Here is a 19456-nt window from a genome sequence, read left to right as displayed (position 1 = left end):
TGAAAAAACACAACCTGCTCGCCAAAACCGCAGCACCTCGCCGACCGTCCAGACCGAAAACCTCCCTGTGCAGGTGGAATCTGATCTGTGCTGAAAATCAATCTTCCCTGGTCTTTATTCTGCCTCTTGTTTTTGGCTGAGAAGCGCAGCATGGTTTAGAGGAAATGTGCTGTATAATGAGAGAACTGGAGAAGAGTAATTGAATAAAGTAGTGTGGCCACAGGAAGAAAAGTCTCCTTGTCTTTAAATTGCGGAGTCAGAGGGTTGTGAATGTTGACTGAAATTTGTCTCTTTTGTCCACTGGATGCCAGATCACAAGTTCAGTCTGTGGACAACTTTTGACGAGAAGTGTAATTGTTGGAAAAATGTAGAATAACAGTTGTTCTAAAGCAATTATGTGCCTGAGTGTGCCCATCCAAGATACCAGTCTCTTTGCTTTAAAATCAACCATTAACCAACCACAGACACTGCTCAACTTTTATAGACAGGATGAATGTCATTACTATAAATAAAACTCATCTTGTTTTTAATTTTTATTACAGCAGACTGCAGACATCCGTGTTTGCTGTCTGAGTTTAATGCCCTTCTGCAATTATCAAGCTCAAGTGGGTGTCTGCAATAAAGAAAATATGCCACTTGCCCTACTTATGATTACCACTAGGAGTCTGATGTGAATTGGTTTTCGCAGTCGGGAGCCTGTATTTATAGTAAATCAAACAGGGAGGGGGAGGACTAATCAGTGAAGTTCAGTGCTGTCGCTGTCTATAATTCGAGTAAAAACTTATAAAACTGTTTGCGTGTCAAAGGGCTGGACGTTATCGGGTCAGCGGAGATCCTTTTAATGGCTAGATTCTGAGAAATCCTTGAATTATGAGCTCAATTTCTTTAATAATTCCTCCTTACTTACTGTTGCGATGAACAAGAAATGATTGCCGTGCAAGAAATCAAGAATTATCAAGTACAAGCTTGGGTTTTAAGTCCAAAAGGAGGAAGCTTAGTGTTCATTAGTTTAGTTTTGTTTGTTCATTAGTTGAGGATCTGTAGAGGACCTGGTCAGAAATGTAGCAGCAGCATCTTGGATCACTTGTAAGGGTGAAGAGAGAGTTAAAGTCAAGATAGGATCAAGATAGAATAGAACTATAAATAATAACATCCTGTCACCTTGAAGCACAGTGAACCTGAGTTAAACAGTGCTCCTCTGCAACTGACCAAACACTTCACATGCTGCTCCTTGTGATCCATAGTGACGCCTGGATTTCAGATGGTTGCAGTGCCAGTCAATGCCGTCATCTCCAAAATATGTTTATACAGCTCTCCTGTGCTTCGCCAAATAGCTTTCAGAGAAAGTAAAAAGTGATTGCATTCACTGGCAATGGCTTTTCCCATCCAGGAAAGCTGATGTTCTTATACTCTGAGCAGAGAAGTTTCTGTGGACGTTTCAGCTATTAAAACTTGCCACCACTGGAGCAAAAGCTCTCTTTCAATCACAGTCTCCCTGACATGATGGAGCAACCTACAATTGTTTCGTGCCACCTTTCAAACCCACAGGAGTTTCATAATTAAAAAACAGACATTGTGGAGATCACTTTTAATCTAATGCAGTGTGGAGAACCAGCTTGGTATCACCAAATCGTGCCCTTTAGTGACTGACTGAGTGACTATGACTTACTGACCCCAACCCAAACCAAAACCAGTGCTAAATCATAGACAAAAGGTTTAAAGGTTTTATGACACACAAAATGTCCTTGTGCTATTTATATGCAATTCGAGGAAATAATGTAAGGACACAAAATCTTCCTTAGGGCTACAAATGTTTCTACAGTTTTCCTGAAATACTAAAGGAATTGTGCCTTTGTCCTGAATGTACCTGTTCAGTGTGTGACATGAAAAACAGCAGCTGTACTCACTTAAAAGTATTTCTGCTTTCTTTTGATGAGACATTTTCAAGGTCATGCTTGTTTGTGCCTCGTCATTTTGTCATCCAGCTCCTTCCTGGTGCGTGCCTGTGAGATCAGACTGGGTGTTTTTCTTCTCCTCCAGGGCCACGGTGCTATGTCAGACATCTCAGCCCAGAGGGGAGGTGACACCATCAGGAACAAAGGAAGCAACATCGTCAGGTCAGTGTTTCTGCCTTTCCTCTCCCAAAATAGCTGTCAGCTCACGTTAGAGTGACTGAGAAGAGGGGTTGATGGAGTGCTAAAAATAACAGCTACTACCACATTTCTCTAAAAAGTATGGTAGATTATTTAAAGTGGTTATAAAAATACTTTGTGGGATGCTAAAACAATATATCTAAAACCATTTTAGAAATAAAAAGGCAGGAAACAACTTTAAAAAACAATCATAGGAAGAAGATTAGTCAAGAAAAAGACAATATAAAACAATAAAGAGACAGACGACTGACTGATTATGATGTGGAGGTGGATCACAGACAGGAACTGTAAACTTGTCAATATTCACACATGCATATTCACATATACATACATCTATATGCATGTGAAACTCACACAAACAAACCAGTTGAACGAGACAAATTAGTCACAATAAAAGTGTCGGATGAAGCAAAGGAGACAGATTTCAACCACCACATCAGAATATTTTGTTTGTTTCAGTCCATTTACTGCATATATTTTAGATTACAGCGGTCTTCTATGCCAAGCATTACATTACTCACATACTGTACATTACAAATGCTGTGCCACAATATATTAAATTACACCCCCTCCAGGCAGCCAGTGGTTCTCTATTATTTCACCATGTGTATGAAACTGAATCTGGGCAGGCTTGAAACCTATGTTAAATGTGCTTGAGTGCATATCGTGTCTACCTCTATTTATTGAACAAATTAAATTATTGTTCCTGTAACTGTTTAGTGATGGTGGGGCAGGATTTCAACAAGAGCCTTCTAATTAAAACCTTACATCCCATTTAATCCGCACAAAAACCAAAGAAGAAAAGACAACTCGTGGTTTTATCTCACACTGTTATTTGGCTGGTGCAGCTTTTTCTTGACAGCTTCCAGTCTTTATGCAAAGCTTAATTAACCACCTGTTACTGATCCTCTAATCTAGTTCTCGGCAAGAGTTTCCTTGAGCATGTTTCCCTAAATATGGACGTATACCTTTAACATGGATACAGAGTTTTAGTCTCAGTGATATTCTGATACTGGATGGCTATTAGAGACATAACAGACTCAGACTTTCTGAATAGTGAGCATTCACATCAGCAAGGCTGCAACTGATTGATTATCCCATTTTGGTTTTATGATCTGTAGCTTTTCAACTAGTCACCAACCTCACTGTAGATCCATAGTCCATCAGAGCAGCTGTTAATCCTTAATCTTGCTCTCGTAATGTGTTTTAGGATTACTTCTCAAAACATACAAACAGTAAGTATCACAGTTCTTAATCTGCTGAACTTTGAGTGACACCTGCTGATGCTGATCACTGATTTTGAGTAGAGGCACAAACAAATGGCAGTTTACAGATGAGACTTGTTGGCACTTTCGTACCTCTGTGCCCTCTGTGTGAATCCCTTCTTCCTCCTTTTCAACAGCTTCTCTGTATTCCTCTCATCTCTCCTGTCACCTCAATAAAGAAAAATAAACATCGGCATCCGTGTTTCGCTCTCCAGTTGCCTCATGGGAGCACAGAAAAGATGGTGTTTAGAGTTAACGCAAGAAGCAATGATCATCCATTCTCCCATGTTTCTCTGGCGGTGCAGTACCAGATGTTTTATTTTTTTATTTTTTTTCCATTTTTTATTTTAAAAAATATTTTACCACATTCTGGCTGAAGAGCTGCTGCCATCGGGCTCCACTCCCAAGAAAAATCTCTTTGGCCACAGGGAGATACAAAGAAAGGTTTGTTAACCGGCTGGTATGTCGGAGAATATGACGAAGGGCATGATAATGGATAAATGACGATCGAGCCTTTCAGTGTTTATAGTCTTTCAGATATGGATCGGTGGTAGTAATTAGTAAGCAGTAATTTTACTGTCTATTACTAATGTCAGAAATACTATAATTCAACAAAATTAGACCAGAAATGTGTTTATAGGCTCTCAAACCTCAAATGTACCCTCCACTCTGATTAATGTCAGGTTGTCACTTTGACCACAATTATATTGTTTATCATAATATTTTTCCTGTTATTAAGTAACTTGATTTGAAGCCTCTGCAGCCTCTGCAACAATTCAATCTCCCATTCATGGCTCCACAAAGTCCCATTCATCGTTAACAGAGCAGCTGCTCATTTTATATCTCACAAATTCAAGGTTTTATCTCCTTTCTCTGGCTTTTGGAAAATAAAGTACAGCCTCATAAACAAAGACTGAGTCGTCCTCCGGGGGAGAACAGAGATAATGTATGCTATTTCTTAAAATGGTAGTCATTTCCTTTTCATGCCTTGAAATAGCTGGCAGGATTGTCTCTGTACAATAGTGGTCAAACATTAGGGGGTTATTCCTCATGTTTGGCCCACTGAGCGTTTTGTGGCAGTGTTATCAAAAGGCCCAGTGAAATATGAGAAATCATGATGCAGATCATAATGGACACAGATTGTTGTACACTGTCTCTCTGCATGGGGCTTACAGAAGATTCAAGTACATGTGACTTTGCATATATTTACAGTAAATCCTGTGGACAATAAGTGCTGCTATCTATTCAGGTCTTTCTTTCCTCTCCTGGGTCTGTTATGTTGTTGTATTGTGTGAATGTGTATGTGTAAATATAACAGCTAATATATTATATATAATGTTCTTGTTGAAATGCAGGAAAGTACTACAGTCGTGTATTATCTCTAAAGAGTCATGAAGTTGTATAAGTATTTTCCTTTAACATCAGCTGTGGTGCAGGCCGAAGTCTCATTTCATCCTAGAAATCAGCATCGACATAAACCACAAAAAATGTCCACTGAGAACATTTCATCTGAAAAAACACAAGACACAAAGAAGAACAAATCTGTCAGGCACTGTTAGGTTTCCTTAAAATAGTTACAATGCTGATTATAATTTTGTAGGCGACAAGGTTTTCGAGTCTGCCTCTAATTGTCTCTGGATCCGTTGATTGGTGTGAATACAGATCTGTCTCTGTGCTGGAGACTTCAAGTCCTCTTGTTCCACTCGTTTCTTCTCCGCATTAGAGGAGAGAATAACAACATCTTTTTTTCAAACTAAAAAAGTTTCTGTACTTCAGGTCAAACTTTACTGCTCATTCTTCTCATCCCTGGTATAGACTGACACATCCTAATTAATTCTGTGTTTAACTGCTTTTATTAATTAGTTAGTGTTTGGTTTATTTTTATTATCTTGAATAAGACTCTCACTTGGAGAGATTGGCCCAAAATTTGACATTAATGATTTCCAGGCGATGTTTCCTACTGACTGTGGTGAACTTCTGACTTTTCCTCAAGGGCCAGATTGTGGTTCACATTTGTGGTCTTTCAGGGAAATGTCTTGAAAACTATTAGATGGATTGTCAAGAAACAGAGTGACAGAGACAGGCTGTAGACTCTTGTTATTGGATGTCCAGACTCTTACAAACCGTAATCAGGTTTAAATTCAATTTATGTTCTTCTCATTATTTTATTTGTCAGCACCTTGATCTCCATATGTGCAGTACATAGAGTAGAGAGTTTACATATGTGCTTTTTAATTGTAGTACTATTAAGTAGAAAGATTGAACAGATTGGACAGATTGTACAGTATGCATGAGTTCCAGTCAGGGATAAAAGCAGCAGCCCTCCTGGAAGAAAAAGCAGTTCTTGTAATGTCCATGGTTCAGAGGATCAAGTTGGGCAAACGAAACAAACAAACAATCCGAGGCTCGGTGTGTCTTAAAGCCCTGATCCTCAATCCCCACCACCACTGAGGGATCACGGACTGTGAACTCGTCCTCCTACACCTGAGTTTTCTCTCAAAATATTTGAGTGTTGGAACAAATCAATAAGGAATTTCAACAGACCCATTCCTTGTAATTTCCAATAACAGAAAAGAGAACAACGTGTGATTTTCCCTCTAGACACTGAAGGATGAAAGTGAAGTGTGGCAGCAGTTCAGAAAGCACACACTTTCAAAACAGCTGCATGTGCACAAACTCTGCACTCCACAAACTGTGTGTATACAGCAGCAGCTCTACACTGTCACAGTGGCTGATATCCCCTCAAGAAGATCAAATGTGGAGCTGGGCTCTAACTGCAGCAGAGGTTTACGTTATGGAGCAATAGCACTTACTGGAATACGCTGACGTAATGTGATGTGTGGCCTTTTGTGTGTCTGGGCTGCACCAGACTCGGTTCATTAACTCCAAAAGATGTAATGAGCTGGTATTAGCAGCAGGTCTGACCTGGCTCGGCCTGAGAGCTGGCAGAAAATTGAATAAATCCATGCAGATGTAACAATGCAGAAGTTTCACTCCATAAAGATTTAATGGATAGCTCCTGTACTGCAGTATTATACACTGATGGGTGTACAGATCTTTGCAGAGAGAAAGGACTGTTGCTTTTTTACCTTGAAACACTAACAACATCAATACTAAGTGATATAGTGGAAGAGTATAAACTTTATTCAACCTGCTGTCAGTCTAAAATTGTTGTGGCAGCCTGATGAACAGTGTCTCTGGACTTGGCCGGGATTCAGTTTTGTTCAACAACACCAGAGATACAGCAGATGTTTGCTGTCACCATAACTTAAGTCTGACCTCCACGTCACTGCTGCCTGTTGGCTTCAAAAGACAAGATGTGTGGAGATGCTTCTCCAATGAAATGGTATTTAAGTTTTCAGAGACACTGAGCTGAGGTCATTCATGAGTATTCATCTTAAATATTGACAGGTAAATTGATAAAAGGTAGCATAACCAAGGTTTTCATGTACAGAAATTAATTGCTTGACTGGAGGTCCAACTGCATAGACTGCGTCGTTTCCCCTCGGTTTCTATCACTTCTTCTACTGAAGTTAGCATGCTAAGCTAGCCCTGACTTTGCTGGCCCGTCTTGCTACTTTCCGATACTGTGGCATCTAGTCTGCCCTGAAGAGGTAGTGCTGCTCAGAGGGAATATTATAACCTCTTGTATTGTAAACGCAATAATTGTTCAAGCTCCTGGCAAGGGACCATGTTTGGTGGCAGAAAAAAATACAAAAAAAAATTACAAATAGCTCCTTTAAGATGTAATTGAAAATAAAAAGTAGTATTTCTGCTGAAAACCTTAACCTGTTCTGAACATTTCTTCCTCTGAACTCAATTTTGTTTAAAGATTTTTTTTAAAAAGTTGCTTGTCAATACAATATATATATATATATTCAAAATTAAGAATTTGGTTAAATATTTCATTTAAAAAATATGAATTTATTTTTCTGGAAGTGGACAGGATGTTGCTGAGTTTTGAGTGATAGGGTTTAGAGTTGTCTCTCTCTTGTCTCTCTAACAACTTCTCAACCTAATTGCCTTTGCCACACAGGCCAACATGTCAGCGTTTCTTGAGCTGGTGTCAATCCCATGATTAATGAGAGCTGGTTATCACCATAACACCAAATGTGCAATCGCTACAACACAACCATCACAGCATTTGCAACCAGCTGAGATGTTCTCCGTTTCCATGCCAAAGTGAGGAGGGAGGACGAGTAGAGAGGACGAGAGAAAAACAAGAAAAAGGAAGAAGAAAGTTTGGTAGAAGAAAATGAGAGACGTTAAAGTTGTGTTCATGATAATGTTTCCCTAATCTCTCTGGCCTGAAAAAAGTTATTTCTAATTATCAAAACCTTCAATACATGAGCTGTAACTTCCAATAATTCTGATTTCTGCTGGGGAATTTAACAGAAATTATACACATCACCACTAAAATGCACCCCAGTTCTTCTCAACCAAGCTGAAAGTATAATTGGAAAGCTCAGTTATTATTCAGGGGAAATACACTTGGCTTACTTGTGCTTCGCCTGCTGGGGGAATTGAGGTTGACAGTATTATTAATGAACGCTGAGGAGTGCTAAAGAGTCTGACAGAGGTTGAGCATAATGGATAGCAGAGGGTGAAAGTGATGAGACTGTGGGTTAGGAGCCAGTGGGAATGCTAAGATAACTTGAGTGGATGGAGTGGATTTATCCAGAGAAACTTGCAGTAACTTTGCTACATGCATTTCAAAACTTGAATCATAGCAGTAGTAGCATATAGCAGCAGCAGTTTTGACAGACTATTTGATTGCAAGTTGTCATCCGTAAAGGGGCATTTCATTAGACTCTCATTATCTCTACCTACCTTCCCATTTCTTCTCACTGTCACCATCTGTCTCTTTCCTTCTCATTTATTCCTTCAATGTATACCACATCTGTCATTCTGTCTCTTCTCTCTCCATTTCTTTCCACGTCTCTCGTCCTCTTCTTACTTTGCACAGCTGTATTGGTTTGATACCATCAACCTTTCAGGCTCATCAAACCACATAAACCCTGCGGGGATAATGTCAGAAATGCCCAACCATCTAGGTAAAACAAGGCCCCCTTTTTCTCCTCAAAGGTTGACATTTAGGAAGTGCAAGGTTTTTTACTTGACAGCAGCTCTGTTTTGTGTGTGTTTTCTGTGTGTGTGTGTGTGCGTGACCCAGTCTGAGCAGGTTGAGAAGTCAATATTAATTTAAAGGACAGGAATCAAACAGACATTTAACAGATGGCAGCAGAGTGATTGACGTCTGACCTCTCAAACTCCCTCTGTCCTCTGAAAGAAAGTACTGCGGGTGTGTTTGTAATGAAGTTAGCTCTGAGAGTCAAGGCTCTGCTGTCTGTCTTTATAGTTCTCTCTCTCAGCCATGTTTCTTCATCAGATAGATGGATAAATCAATACAAAGAGAGAATGTAAGTCCTATACCACTGCTGTGAACAACCTCCTCTCAAAGATTGATAATAACCTTTTTTAGCTGTGTGGTTCTAGGCAGGTCGGTTGGTTAAAGACTTAGGTCCAGTTTCTCAACAATATCTCAACAACTAATGTATGGATCGTCTTAAAATTTAGTATAGACATTCATGGCGCCCAGACAATGAATCCTAACGACTTTAGTGATTTTAGAAAATAACCACAGTTTTTACAGTTTCTCTTTTTTGGTGAGGAATGGTTCCTTTATGATTTATTTTCAGCAACTGACCTCGAATATTAAAGCAACACCTTTACTTGTAGCCTCACTCCAGGCATAATTGCTCAGACAGGCACCACATGATGATTTTTATTGTCCCCTTTTTAGACTAATTTACTTGATTAATTAATACAGGAGGCCCAAAGGCTGCAAATATTCATCGTTTCACATGAACAGTGGAATTTCTCTGATCAAATTGGTTGTTTGGAAAGCATTTTTAATTAACAGAGTAAATGAAACACCATTTATTTTCTCCCATCTGATAAAGTCTGTTTCTGCCTACAGTAGTTGTCTGGAGTTTCCTCTTCTTCAGTTAACACTTCTGTTGTTCAGAAGGTACTTGTTTTTATTAATGTTTAATTTTTTTGTTCTTTATGTTTAGTAAAGTTATGGTTTTCCTTTCTAACAGGAAGATAAAACTTTTAACACATATCCCCAGTTATTCCCTGTAGTCAAAGACATTTTCTTTATTAAGTTTTTCTTTGTTAATTAAATTAAGATCAAATTTTAATGTTACAATTCAAGTACATTTTAATTAAAGTCAATAGTTAGTTTAAGTTTTGAGGTAAGTGCTCAGCTTAGACTTTTTAAACTCTTAAAAGCGGCAGTCATCAACATTCTTATTAGCAATTAATCAAATGTAAAAGGAGATACTCACAGTTACAAACCCACCAAACTAGAGTTAAAGGGAGAGTTAATATTGGGCTTAGATGTAAAAGATGACTGTTACTGATAGCAACTTTAAAAGGCAAAGAAATGCCAGTTTGTTTATATATTATTTCTGGTGCCCCCAAATGGCCAAAAAGGTGTTGCAGATTTAAGTTTTGAGACAAGCACGAGCCTCCAAAATCTAATTTGCTTCACCCAAAATGGCATTGTCAGCAAGCTTAAAACATGGTTTTTAGAGTGTGGTGAAACAGTAAAATCACATTACTCGCTGCAGAAGAACATTTAGAAACAAATTCTGTAACAAAACAAACTGTGCTCTCTACACAAATGTGAGTAAGGAAACAGAGACCAAAATAGCAGCAAGAGGACCCTCTGAACAATTAGAAAAATAATGATAACAATAATGATATTGTTGCAACCTCATTAGTTAAAATTCTCTTGGCCATTTCGGCAAGGAAACCCTGCTGGATAAACGACTCACAGAAAGAGTACATTCCTCTTTCCACAGAAGTACAGTAAATATTTTCTTTCCTTGAGGGGATGAGGATTATTCCCTGTTGAATTCATATTTATCTTGGGTCAGGAGACACTACCTTCCTTGAACAACTCATCTTACCCCCATACCAACTGCGGAAAATGAAGAGAAAGGAAAGATTTTAAGGCATTTGTAATTTATTTATTTTTGGATAGGACAGTGGAGATGAGACAGTAAACAGGGAGGGAGAGCAGGGGAACGAGACACAGTAAAGGTCCGGCCAAACAGGGAGTTAATCCGGGGACCAGCTGCTTAGGGCACATGAGCAGATGTGGTATGTGCCCCAACCATTCGGCTACGGGGGTGTACCAAGGCATTTGTAATTTTAAAAGATTACAAACTATTCATCATTTTGTCTTTGTGAGTGTGTTAGAGAAACTGGACCCGAGGCAATTTAGGAAGGAGGCAAGCAAAACAAAATATGAGCAAAAAAGAACTAGAAAAACACAGGGAAATAATCATAGAGAGCAAAACAGGAACAGGAGAACAAGGCCCTGTGGGGTTACGAGAAGACGACTTTGCTTCTAAGAACAGCCAATAAGTCCTCTTCCAGCCAGCCGCTGGAGAGAACATATATTCAACCCTGACATTCAGTGGTATTAGCACATCATATTAAACACCCATTCACACCCTGCTCTTTTCACATCAGCTCAGCACCAATGTGAAGAGACAGCAGAGCGGGGCTGAGCTTAACAGGACTGACAGACCGCTCAAGTTCTTTTTTAAATGCCATTTGTGGGACGTAAAAATTCATATACACGTATACTGTCATGAACTGCTCACAGAGGCATTCAAACTTTATACTCCAGTAATCAATAATTTTAATCATAATAGCTCCCTGTAATGTCAAAAACGCTGTGCGTAGTGATGAACTGATAACACTAACTGCTGAGATTTTTAGTCTTTTAGCTCTGTGTTTTGGTTTTATGACACATTTACTGTTTGGAATCAGTGGAGATCAAACTATAACTAAGAGTTTTTTTTTTTTACAGTTGCTTTGCTGACTAAGACAGTCTCTATATTTTTATTTATTTGCTCATTCTCAGATGTTGGTCGACATGCAGTAACACAAAACCCTCAATAACTATCAAGTGAATTGCAATGTAGTTTTGTGTAGACATTTGTGGTCCCCACAGGATGAATCCTACTAATTTGGGTGATTTCCCGATGTTTCCTGTTGCACCACCAGCAGGCCAGAGATTGAGATTGAGGTCTCCTTTTCAAGAGAGACATGAGGACGAGAAACTGTTCAGAATTTAGGACTCAAAGTGCAAAACACAGACCAGGAAACTGAAAAGGCTTATTGCAGCTTGGTATAGCCTGGAGGGCAGTTGAGGATGTGGGGAGTTGGGATTCTTGCTGGGAAGACGTTGAGTGGAAAGTGCTTGTTCGGCTGTACGGAGCAGGATGAGTGGGTCTGTGGAGGCTGTTTCTGGAGGTGGATAAGTGAATCGCTGGCAGAAGTGATGCAGAAATTCAGACTAGAGGCAACAGCAAGCCTGACACAAGGAGCAAACTGACTGAAACTAGGAATTTGGCCGTAGCATTTGTTGAGTGGAGGAATGAGGGTATAAATGTTGCAGCAGGTGGATGAGTTGATTTACTAATGAGGTGCAGTTGGATTGGTGGGACAGGAGCCAGGAAACTACGGCCAGCCGGGAAGGACAATGCACTGCCACACAGACAGGGAGAAAGAGAATGGGAACAATCAATCTCACCAGGGAGGGAGAAGAGAGAACACAGGGAGGGAGGGAGGGAGGAGGTCTAACTTTGACAGAAACATTGATAATCAGACGACCACACAACCTGCACACAAAAACAACACTAATAAAACCAGACAAACATGAGTCATCACATAATAGAGCTTTAAAAATCACCACAGGGAATGAACAACTCTAATTTGAGTTCATTTCATTTAAAGGGAACATAGTGTGTGAAACCAATTCTGCCAAGATTCGCTGCTGTTACAAGATTTTTGTGGTTTTAAGTTGAATATCTCAACAAAGAGAGATACTGACATTCAGAATGAATTGTAATCCTTTAACTCTTCCTGTGGTACCATCAGTATTTTCATTCGTTCAATACTGGCACCCGCTAGACCATAGCGTTAGAGGTAAAAAGAAAAAAACATTCATCAAGTGTTTTCTCTTAGGAGAGGAAAATAAAATAAAGAGATAGATTCACAGGCATGGAGTGAAATCTGTGGCTTATACAGCAGCTACACCTTCGACTTTCTCCTGGTGGAGGACCAGTAGGGCTTGAATCGTTACTAAACCTATGTGGTAGCATTAATTCAGTCTGTCACTACCTCTTATCTTTTCAAAGGGAAACAGGAATGTGGAGGTTAGCATATAGGAACACTCAACAGCGGACTGCCTCAGGGATAAAATAAAGAGCAACATAAGGCCAGGGTCACAGATCGTACTTACATGTCCTAAAGCACTGGTTGATTCATGGGCTCTGCTGTCACTACACACAACAAACACTATATAGACACACATGTGCAGATTAGATAGACTCACACACAGACCTCCATCCTCACTGCTCTGCCACTCTGCCTGCAGGACCCATAATGCATTATGGGTCCTGCAGGCAGTGGCTATTCATAGTGCCTTCTGCCAAATGTCACTGATGCAAGGTTATTGACATTATCATATCAGAGAGTCACACAACCAGTCAGTTTGACAAACAGTCAGTTACTCATGAGCCAGGTTTAACAGGCTATCACCTGACTCTTCAGCCATCATCTCAACCACCTAACCAGTCAGTCAGTCAGTTAGGTCACAAAAATTTTCTAGTAGCTTAAAAAATCTCAACATACACGTTTCCCAACTACATCTACTGCTAGTTTTTTCATTCCTCCATTAAAAAAACACAATTTAACCCATGCATCCAGCCTACCACTCATCAGTAATTGATTATCTATGTAGTCATGCATATCAGAAAGAGAGATCCAGACATTCACCTTTTGTATTTGGGCCTGAAATGCATCAGTAAACAACATGAAAGGTACCAGAACAATCAGCCGCTTTGCTGAGGTGACCTTGAGCAAGTCACTTGACTTTCCGTGTGTTCCGTTGCTAACACTGACCTCTGACCTCCAGGGATAAAGGCAGCATTATCTACCATGCGTCATTGCATTTCATGCATTATTACAGTTTTGTCACATTTAGTCCTGCAGCTAAAGGTCCATATGAAAACATGATGTGACGTGACATCCTGGACAGAAGGTTAGAATTAGCAAAGGTATTCTGCATCAAGTCTAAGGAGCCTGCAGCTAAGATTTTATCGTGGAACAGTCTGTTATCATGTAAAATATGTTTAAGGGATCTCAAAGATGGCGCAACATTGCCAAAATCTGTAATACAGTATATCCACATTGTGGCGATCAGACATATATAATATTTTCCTTGCTCTGCAAATGCCAACCAGTTGAGTAATCAGCCCCTCTAACTTTAAAAATGGCAGACCAAAAGAAGATGGCGGCCTACCACTGGAGAAGAGGCAGAGTTTGTTTTGTGTCATTGGAAGCAGTAGTCCATGCCTATCCCAGGCTTTGTGTACAGTCCGGGGTCAGTAAGGAAAACACTCAGAGCTATAATTCTCCTACACAGTCCTCCAAACAACCCTGGCCTTCTGCAAAGCAGGAAACTTCGCCCAGGCTCTTGTATCCTGTGTGCATGAGGCAATCAACTGCCCGGTACCGGAGGTAACTCTGACAGCGTAGAAGATTTTCTATCAGAGATCCATCATTAATTTGAATGGGAAGATGATTTAGTCGTTTGGGAAAGTCATTAAATGTAACAGACAAAACCTGCCAGAGATAGTTTATTACTTTGTTTGGGAAGAGGATTTACTCTGGGGGAAAAATTGAATTGAACAGGAGTCAAACTTTGCCAGAGATCCTTTGTTGTTTTGTTTGGGAAGAAGGAAACTGAGTTTTTTTGTTGTGTATTTTTGAACCCGTGTCGAACTCTGGAAATTCAAACTCTTTAACTTCATCAACCTCTTTGCTGACTGTATAATGATTTGAAGTGTCACTGAAGGTCAAAAATACAATATCCAAGAGAAAAGGATTATTCACCTTGGCACTACACATCCAAGTTGGGAAACAGATGCAGATAGAGGTCACGTCTCACTGTCTTTATTGCAGATTGGATTATCTCAAAGGAACACCTAATGTATAATCAAACATCTGCCAGCACAGGTTTATGCATAAATCTGTGCAATTAGTAGGAGCACATTTGACGCCTTGTGCTTTTCTTTTTGGATGAGTTTGAGTTGTGATAGGCTGTTGTTGCTGATGGGAGGTAGGCTGTGGAGGAAAGACACATTTGATGTCATCAGTATGCAGCAGAGTGGCTCACTGAGGGAGGCAGGGATGTGTTGTTCTGTTTATCTTTGCCATATAAATATTTGCAAATAAACAGTATCTCAACTCTTTTCTTTGGTCTGTAATGGGATCCTTTATCATCTGTGAGTGGTGTGTGATGGCCTTCACTGATACATGGTCATTGACAGCAAATGTGGACTGTACACTGTGGTATATATTCTGCCAAGGTCAACTTCGCTGCAGAAGTGACTCAGATTTGTCTCCCGTGATGCCCCAAGCATTATCCTTGAAAGATGGAACCAATGTGACTGCTTCTAAAAACACAGACAGCTATTTTCTTTACTAGTATAGATTCCTCATCTTGGTTCCTCCGACCAATCCGCTCATTACAATCAGAACCAAGTTTCATAGGTAGAATGTCCAGCTAGATCCGATCCAGATTTGGATTGAAGGCAGTACTTCTTTCACTTATGATGAATTGACAGTTATGGGTTGTGGCTAGTTTTTGTTTGGTGCGATTCCCAGCAAAGCAGACTCTTCCCACCTAATGACCAGCATTCTGTCTTCAAGAAATTCGTAAGATGACATAAAGTTGGATTTTGGGTGGGGACCAAATGACACTATTACTAAACAAGAATGTAGATATTGGATGATTGTGTCAAATCCTGGATTATGTTCACTGTCAGTACTTATTTTAACCCAACCAATGATCTTTTCTGAAACCTAACCAAGATTTTGTGCCTAAACCCTAATCAAAACCATGACTGTTCCATAAGTTAGATTGTGTGTTTATTGTTGGAGCAATGACGACCAAGGTTCCTCTATGACTGCCGCTGTTGGGGCACTGTTGGGGTATCAGAAGGTAGAGATAAATGACCTGTACGGTCAGTCAGGTTGGAGGTTTTTTTGTGCAGGTATCCACAGAATAACGCTTTTTTTTTTTTTTCTTATGTCGTGCTTGATATCATGAAATGATACCTCATGTAAACTTTTTATATTTGCTGCCCTGCCTACTCAGAAGGAAAGGACGGGACAGGAAAGGAAAGGAAAGGTTTGGTCTTAATGGAGGTTTTGTTTGGGAAAACTGTCTCCATCATTATTTCGTGGCTTTAAATAATGGCCATTACATTTTGAGTAAGCAATGTCAGTATTCACAAGCTTTGTTTAAAACAAAGTAGATCTACCAGACAGACAGATTTTTTTTTCTGCATAAGAAACAAAGGAACTGTTTTTTCCCCCTCTCTCTCTCTGGGCCTTTAAACAGAAGAATTTTAGGTATGATTCAGGAGAATAACATAGATATTGTAATACTTTAAACCTTATAAATTATATTTCCAATATCAGTCCCTTTGAGAAATACTTCACATCCCTGTTTTACATCTGAACACTGTATTTTGTCCCGATTTCCTCTACAACCTGGTTCTGTGTAAAATACAAACCTTAGGCCAGATGTATTAATGATGTGTGAGTGCAGAAAATATGCATGTAAATGATTCACAGAGACAAAAAGGAATATACTGTCAGAAAATGTTTATCTTCATGCCTAAATTACACCATACAGATACAGTCTTGCAGTATTAGAGAGCTGAATGTGATACAGCAGACAAAAGAACTGAAACTTTCTACCATTTTTCTTTTTGTTTTGTTTTTCTGTCAAAGATGTGTTAACCAATTGTGCTTCAATCTGTTAGTTTTTTTGTGTTATTGTGTGGTACTTTTACATATGCAAATGATCTGAATACTGCCACCACTGAAAGTCTCACAATAACACAAACAAACTAACAGATGGAGGTGGGGGAATTTTTTTTGTGAATAGAGTGTGGTAGTGATATATAGCGATGTTTGTGGTTAAACAGAAAGGATCTTACTCTTCAATAAAAACATCTCTGTAGGAATCCTATCCATAATGTTGTCAGACACAACAATCTGAGCCTGTCAGTGGCAAAAACAAGTTCTTCAGTGGATGTAATTTGACGTGGACAGTTGTTCTAGAGGTACACCTTTCTTGCTCAGTACTGCACTGATTTGAAAGGGAAAAGGTTCAAAAGGTTCAAGAATACCAGAGTTATCTGTTAATGCCAAGTGTTCCTCATTGACTCTGCTGTGTCTCCTCAAAATTCAGTTTCTCTCCAACTCAAGTGTAAAATGTAATCTGGTCGTTACATTGCCAACAAAATGTATTTGCTGCTGCAGTTTAGTTGTACAAAAACATAATTTCCAGAAGACAGGGTTGCCACTTTGCCCATGCAGTAATTTGTCTTTCATCACTTTTAATTTAATTCAACAAATGTTCAACTGTTGTATTAAAGGTTTCCAAATCTTGTAGGATTGGAAAATTGTAGAGTAAAGAATCTGACATGTAGCTGGCCAACCACAGCACTCACAGACAGCAGGACATTTATCTTCTGATGAACTTGAGCCAGAGATACTAATTTGCTCCGGCCATTTCTCTTTGTCCGTAGCAGTTTTAAAAAAAATCCTGGCATCTGTGATGACTAGAGAAATTTGTTTTGTGTGTGTTTTTAAATGTATTAAATAGATGTTTTTATAATATTTATGTGTGGAGACGACTGTGAGTCACTTAAATTTGTCAGCTCACCAAAAACAGAGATTTAGAAAATAAGTGGTATCCCTGTTTTTTCCAAATTTAGCACATTTTCCCTCAAGGAAAAGTTGTTGTCTGAAGTTGAATGTTACTCCAAGATTTAAAGAACGAACCACAGAAATCCAAAAAGGACAAGGTCAAAACATGTTGCTTTGGGATTTTTTGGAGGTTTCAATTACTCTGTCTCTTAGCTCATTATACTCATTAAGTGAAAAGATAATTAAATGGGGGTGGATGGGTTAAGTGAGGCTTACAAAAGCATGAGATAAAGAACACACAGAGGAGGCGTCTTTGTGAAAGGATGCATTGAATAAAGTCAGGAGTCTGCAGTTAGGCGTCACGCTGTGTCTTGTAGCAACAGTATGTAAATCTGAGTCATCAGACGTCCCAATCATTGTTTCCCTGAGTGGAAAAATGGGAAAATTAGAAATGCAACAATTCAACTTCCTGCGTCTTGCCACCTACACGGCACAGATGGTGTTTGTGAAGACATTCAGCCACCAAAATACTTCTGCAGCAATCAGGCTTTTTGAAAATCTTCAGAACTTTTGAAAAGAAATCAAAAACCAAGTTCAGCCGCTGTGACAGAAAAGGCCTCAGAGTGGAAGTCTCCTCTCACTGACACTCAGTCAAATGGGAAATTCTGGTCTTTGTCAAACCCTGGTACCTTCCCTGTGCTCTGGAGAGAAAATGATTGCTCTTAAGTATGAAAATATTTGTGTAACTGGGAAAAGTGAGGAAGATGAAATGGCGGGGGTGTAATGGGGTGAAACAGGAGAGGCTTTGAAATGCCGTGGTCAGGGGTGGGCCAAATTACACCGAGGAAAGGTAAAGAAAAATGTTGGTGAGGAAAAGTAGAAGAAATAACACAAGTCTGCACCACTGTGGTAAATGGAGACACCAGTTGTCCTTTAGGTGAACTTTAATGCCAACCCTTTAAATGCAAAGGTCAGAGGAAGCTGTTTGAATGCCTGAGTGCATTTTGCTCAGTCTGAATGTTTAATTGGCTTCAGTACTGAAATTGCTTTTTCAGTGTTTGTACATTTTAAAGACATTTAGGAAAGAGTTCTCAAGTGGAGTCAAGAAGCCCTGAAGCTGAATCTCATTGAACCTGATGAGTCATTAGACTTTTTAAAGCTGTATCATTGTACCCAGAGAAACACAGAATAACAGCTTTTACAAAGTTGGCATAAAATCACCAAACTACAAAACTAACTGTGATGGAAACAGGGTAAAGCGATGTTACACAGTGCGACTCGTTTCTGCTCCGGTGCTGAACGTCAGTAATTTTAGCAAAAAAAAATTTATAACAGACAGTGGAGCAGTGCCCTCTACAGCCGTCCAACAGTGTGTGAATTTGTCTAGATGGTGACTGTAGGGTTTTCCTGTAGGTCTAAAATTAATATAGAAAACAGGGCATCTCTAAAATGTGCAGGTTTTTATCAGGAGTGTAAAATTCCCCCAACCCAAAAAAAAAAAAAACATAAATAATTCTACTGTAAAACCCCTTGACTGTGTAATGCACCAGTATGTGGGATAAGTGGAACCCAGTCACATAATTCTGCCTCCACTGGGAATGAAATGGGAAAGAAAACAAAGTCGGAGAGAAAGAAGGAGTCAGACAAGTGAAGAGGAAAGAGCTTTAATTTTTCTTAAAGAAATGTTACACAGCGAAGCAGACAAAAGAGGAGGGAGGCAGTGATGAGGAAAAAACAGAGGGACAAAGAAAGGATTAAAAAAGAAAGCGGGAGAAAAGACAAAAAAAGCATATTGTTGGGCTTTAATTTACACTGTTATTGCAGCAAATTAGGGAGAGGGAAGGGAAGACAGGAAATGGGAGCGAGAGGTAAAGAAGAAGAAGAAGAAGTCCAACACAGTGGACTGCTTATTGCCATAGAAAATAAATTGTGTTGGCTCATCAATCAGCTGGCAGGACATGAAGTGTAAAACTACATCAGCCATTTCTCTGAATAATTTCGAGGCATTTCTGGGTCATTGTTATGGTTTCTATTCAAGGTGCCAGAGTAAATCATCAGAATGTATTCAGATATCTGCCGGTCACACTGGAGCTGCTCAGTTTGAACCACAAATGATAGAAAAGTACAAAATGAAGGTTTTGCTGAACTGGTCACAACAGTTGAGACTGAAGGAAAATTTTGGTGAAAACCTACGAATTTCTTTCTGCTCCCTGTGAGTATCTT

At 39.5% G+C, this 19456-nt stretch overlaps 1 long non-coding RNA gene across 1 annotated transcript in view; it reads left to right on the top strand.

The window, feature by feature from the left end:
• LOC108885301 (uncharacterized) overlaps nt 1-19456 on the top strand; it is a 47487-nt gene that overhangs the window by 14369 nt on the left and 13662 nt on the right. Inside the window, exon 3 of the long non-coding RNA XR_007813726.1 lies at nt 2041-2117. This is a non-coding gene — a long non-coding RNA (uncharacterized LOC108885301). The remainder of the gene's footprint in view (nt 1-2040; nt 2118-19456) is intronic.

This window comes from Lates calcarifer, linkage group LG8 (genome assembly GCF_001640805.2).
Source record: "Lates calcarifer isolate ASB-BC8 linkage group LG8, TLL_Latcal_v3, whole genome shotgun sequence".
Classification (NCBI taxonomy): Eukaryota; Metazoa; Chordata; class Actinopteri; family Centropomidae; genus Lates; species Lates calcarifer.
The sequence above is the reverse complement of the archived record's forward strand: the minus strand, read 5'-3'. Positions and strand labels throughout refer to the sequence as shown.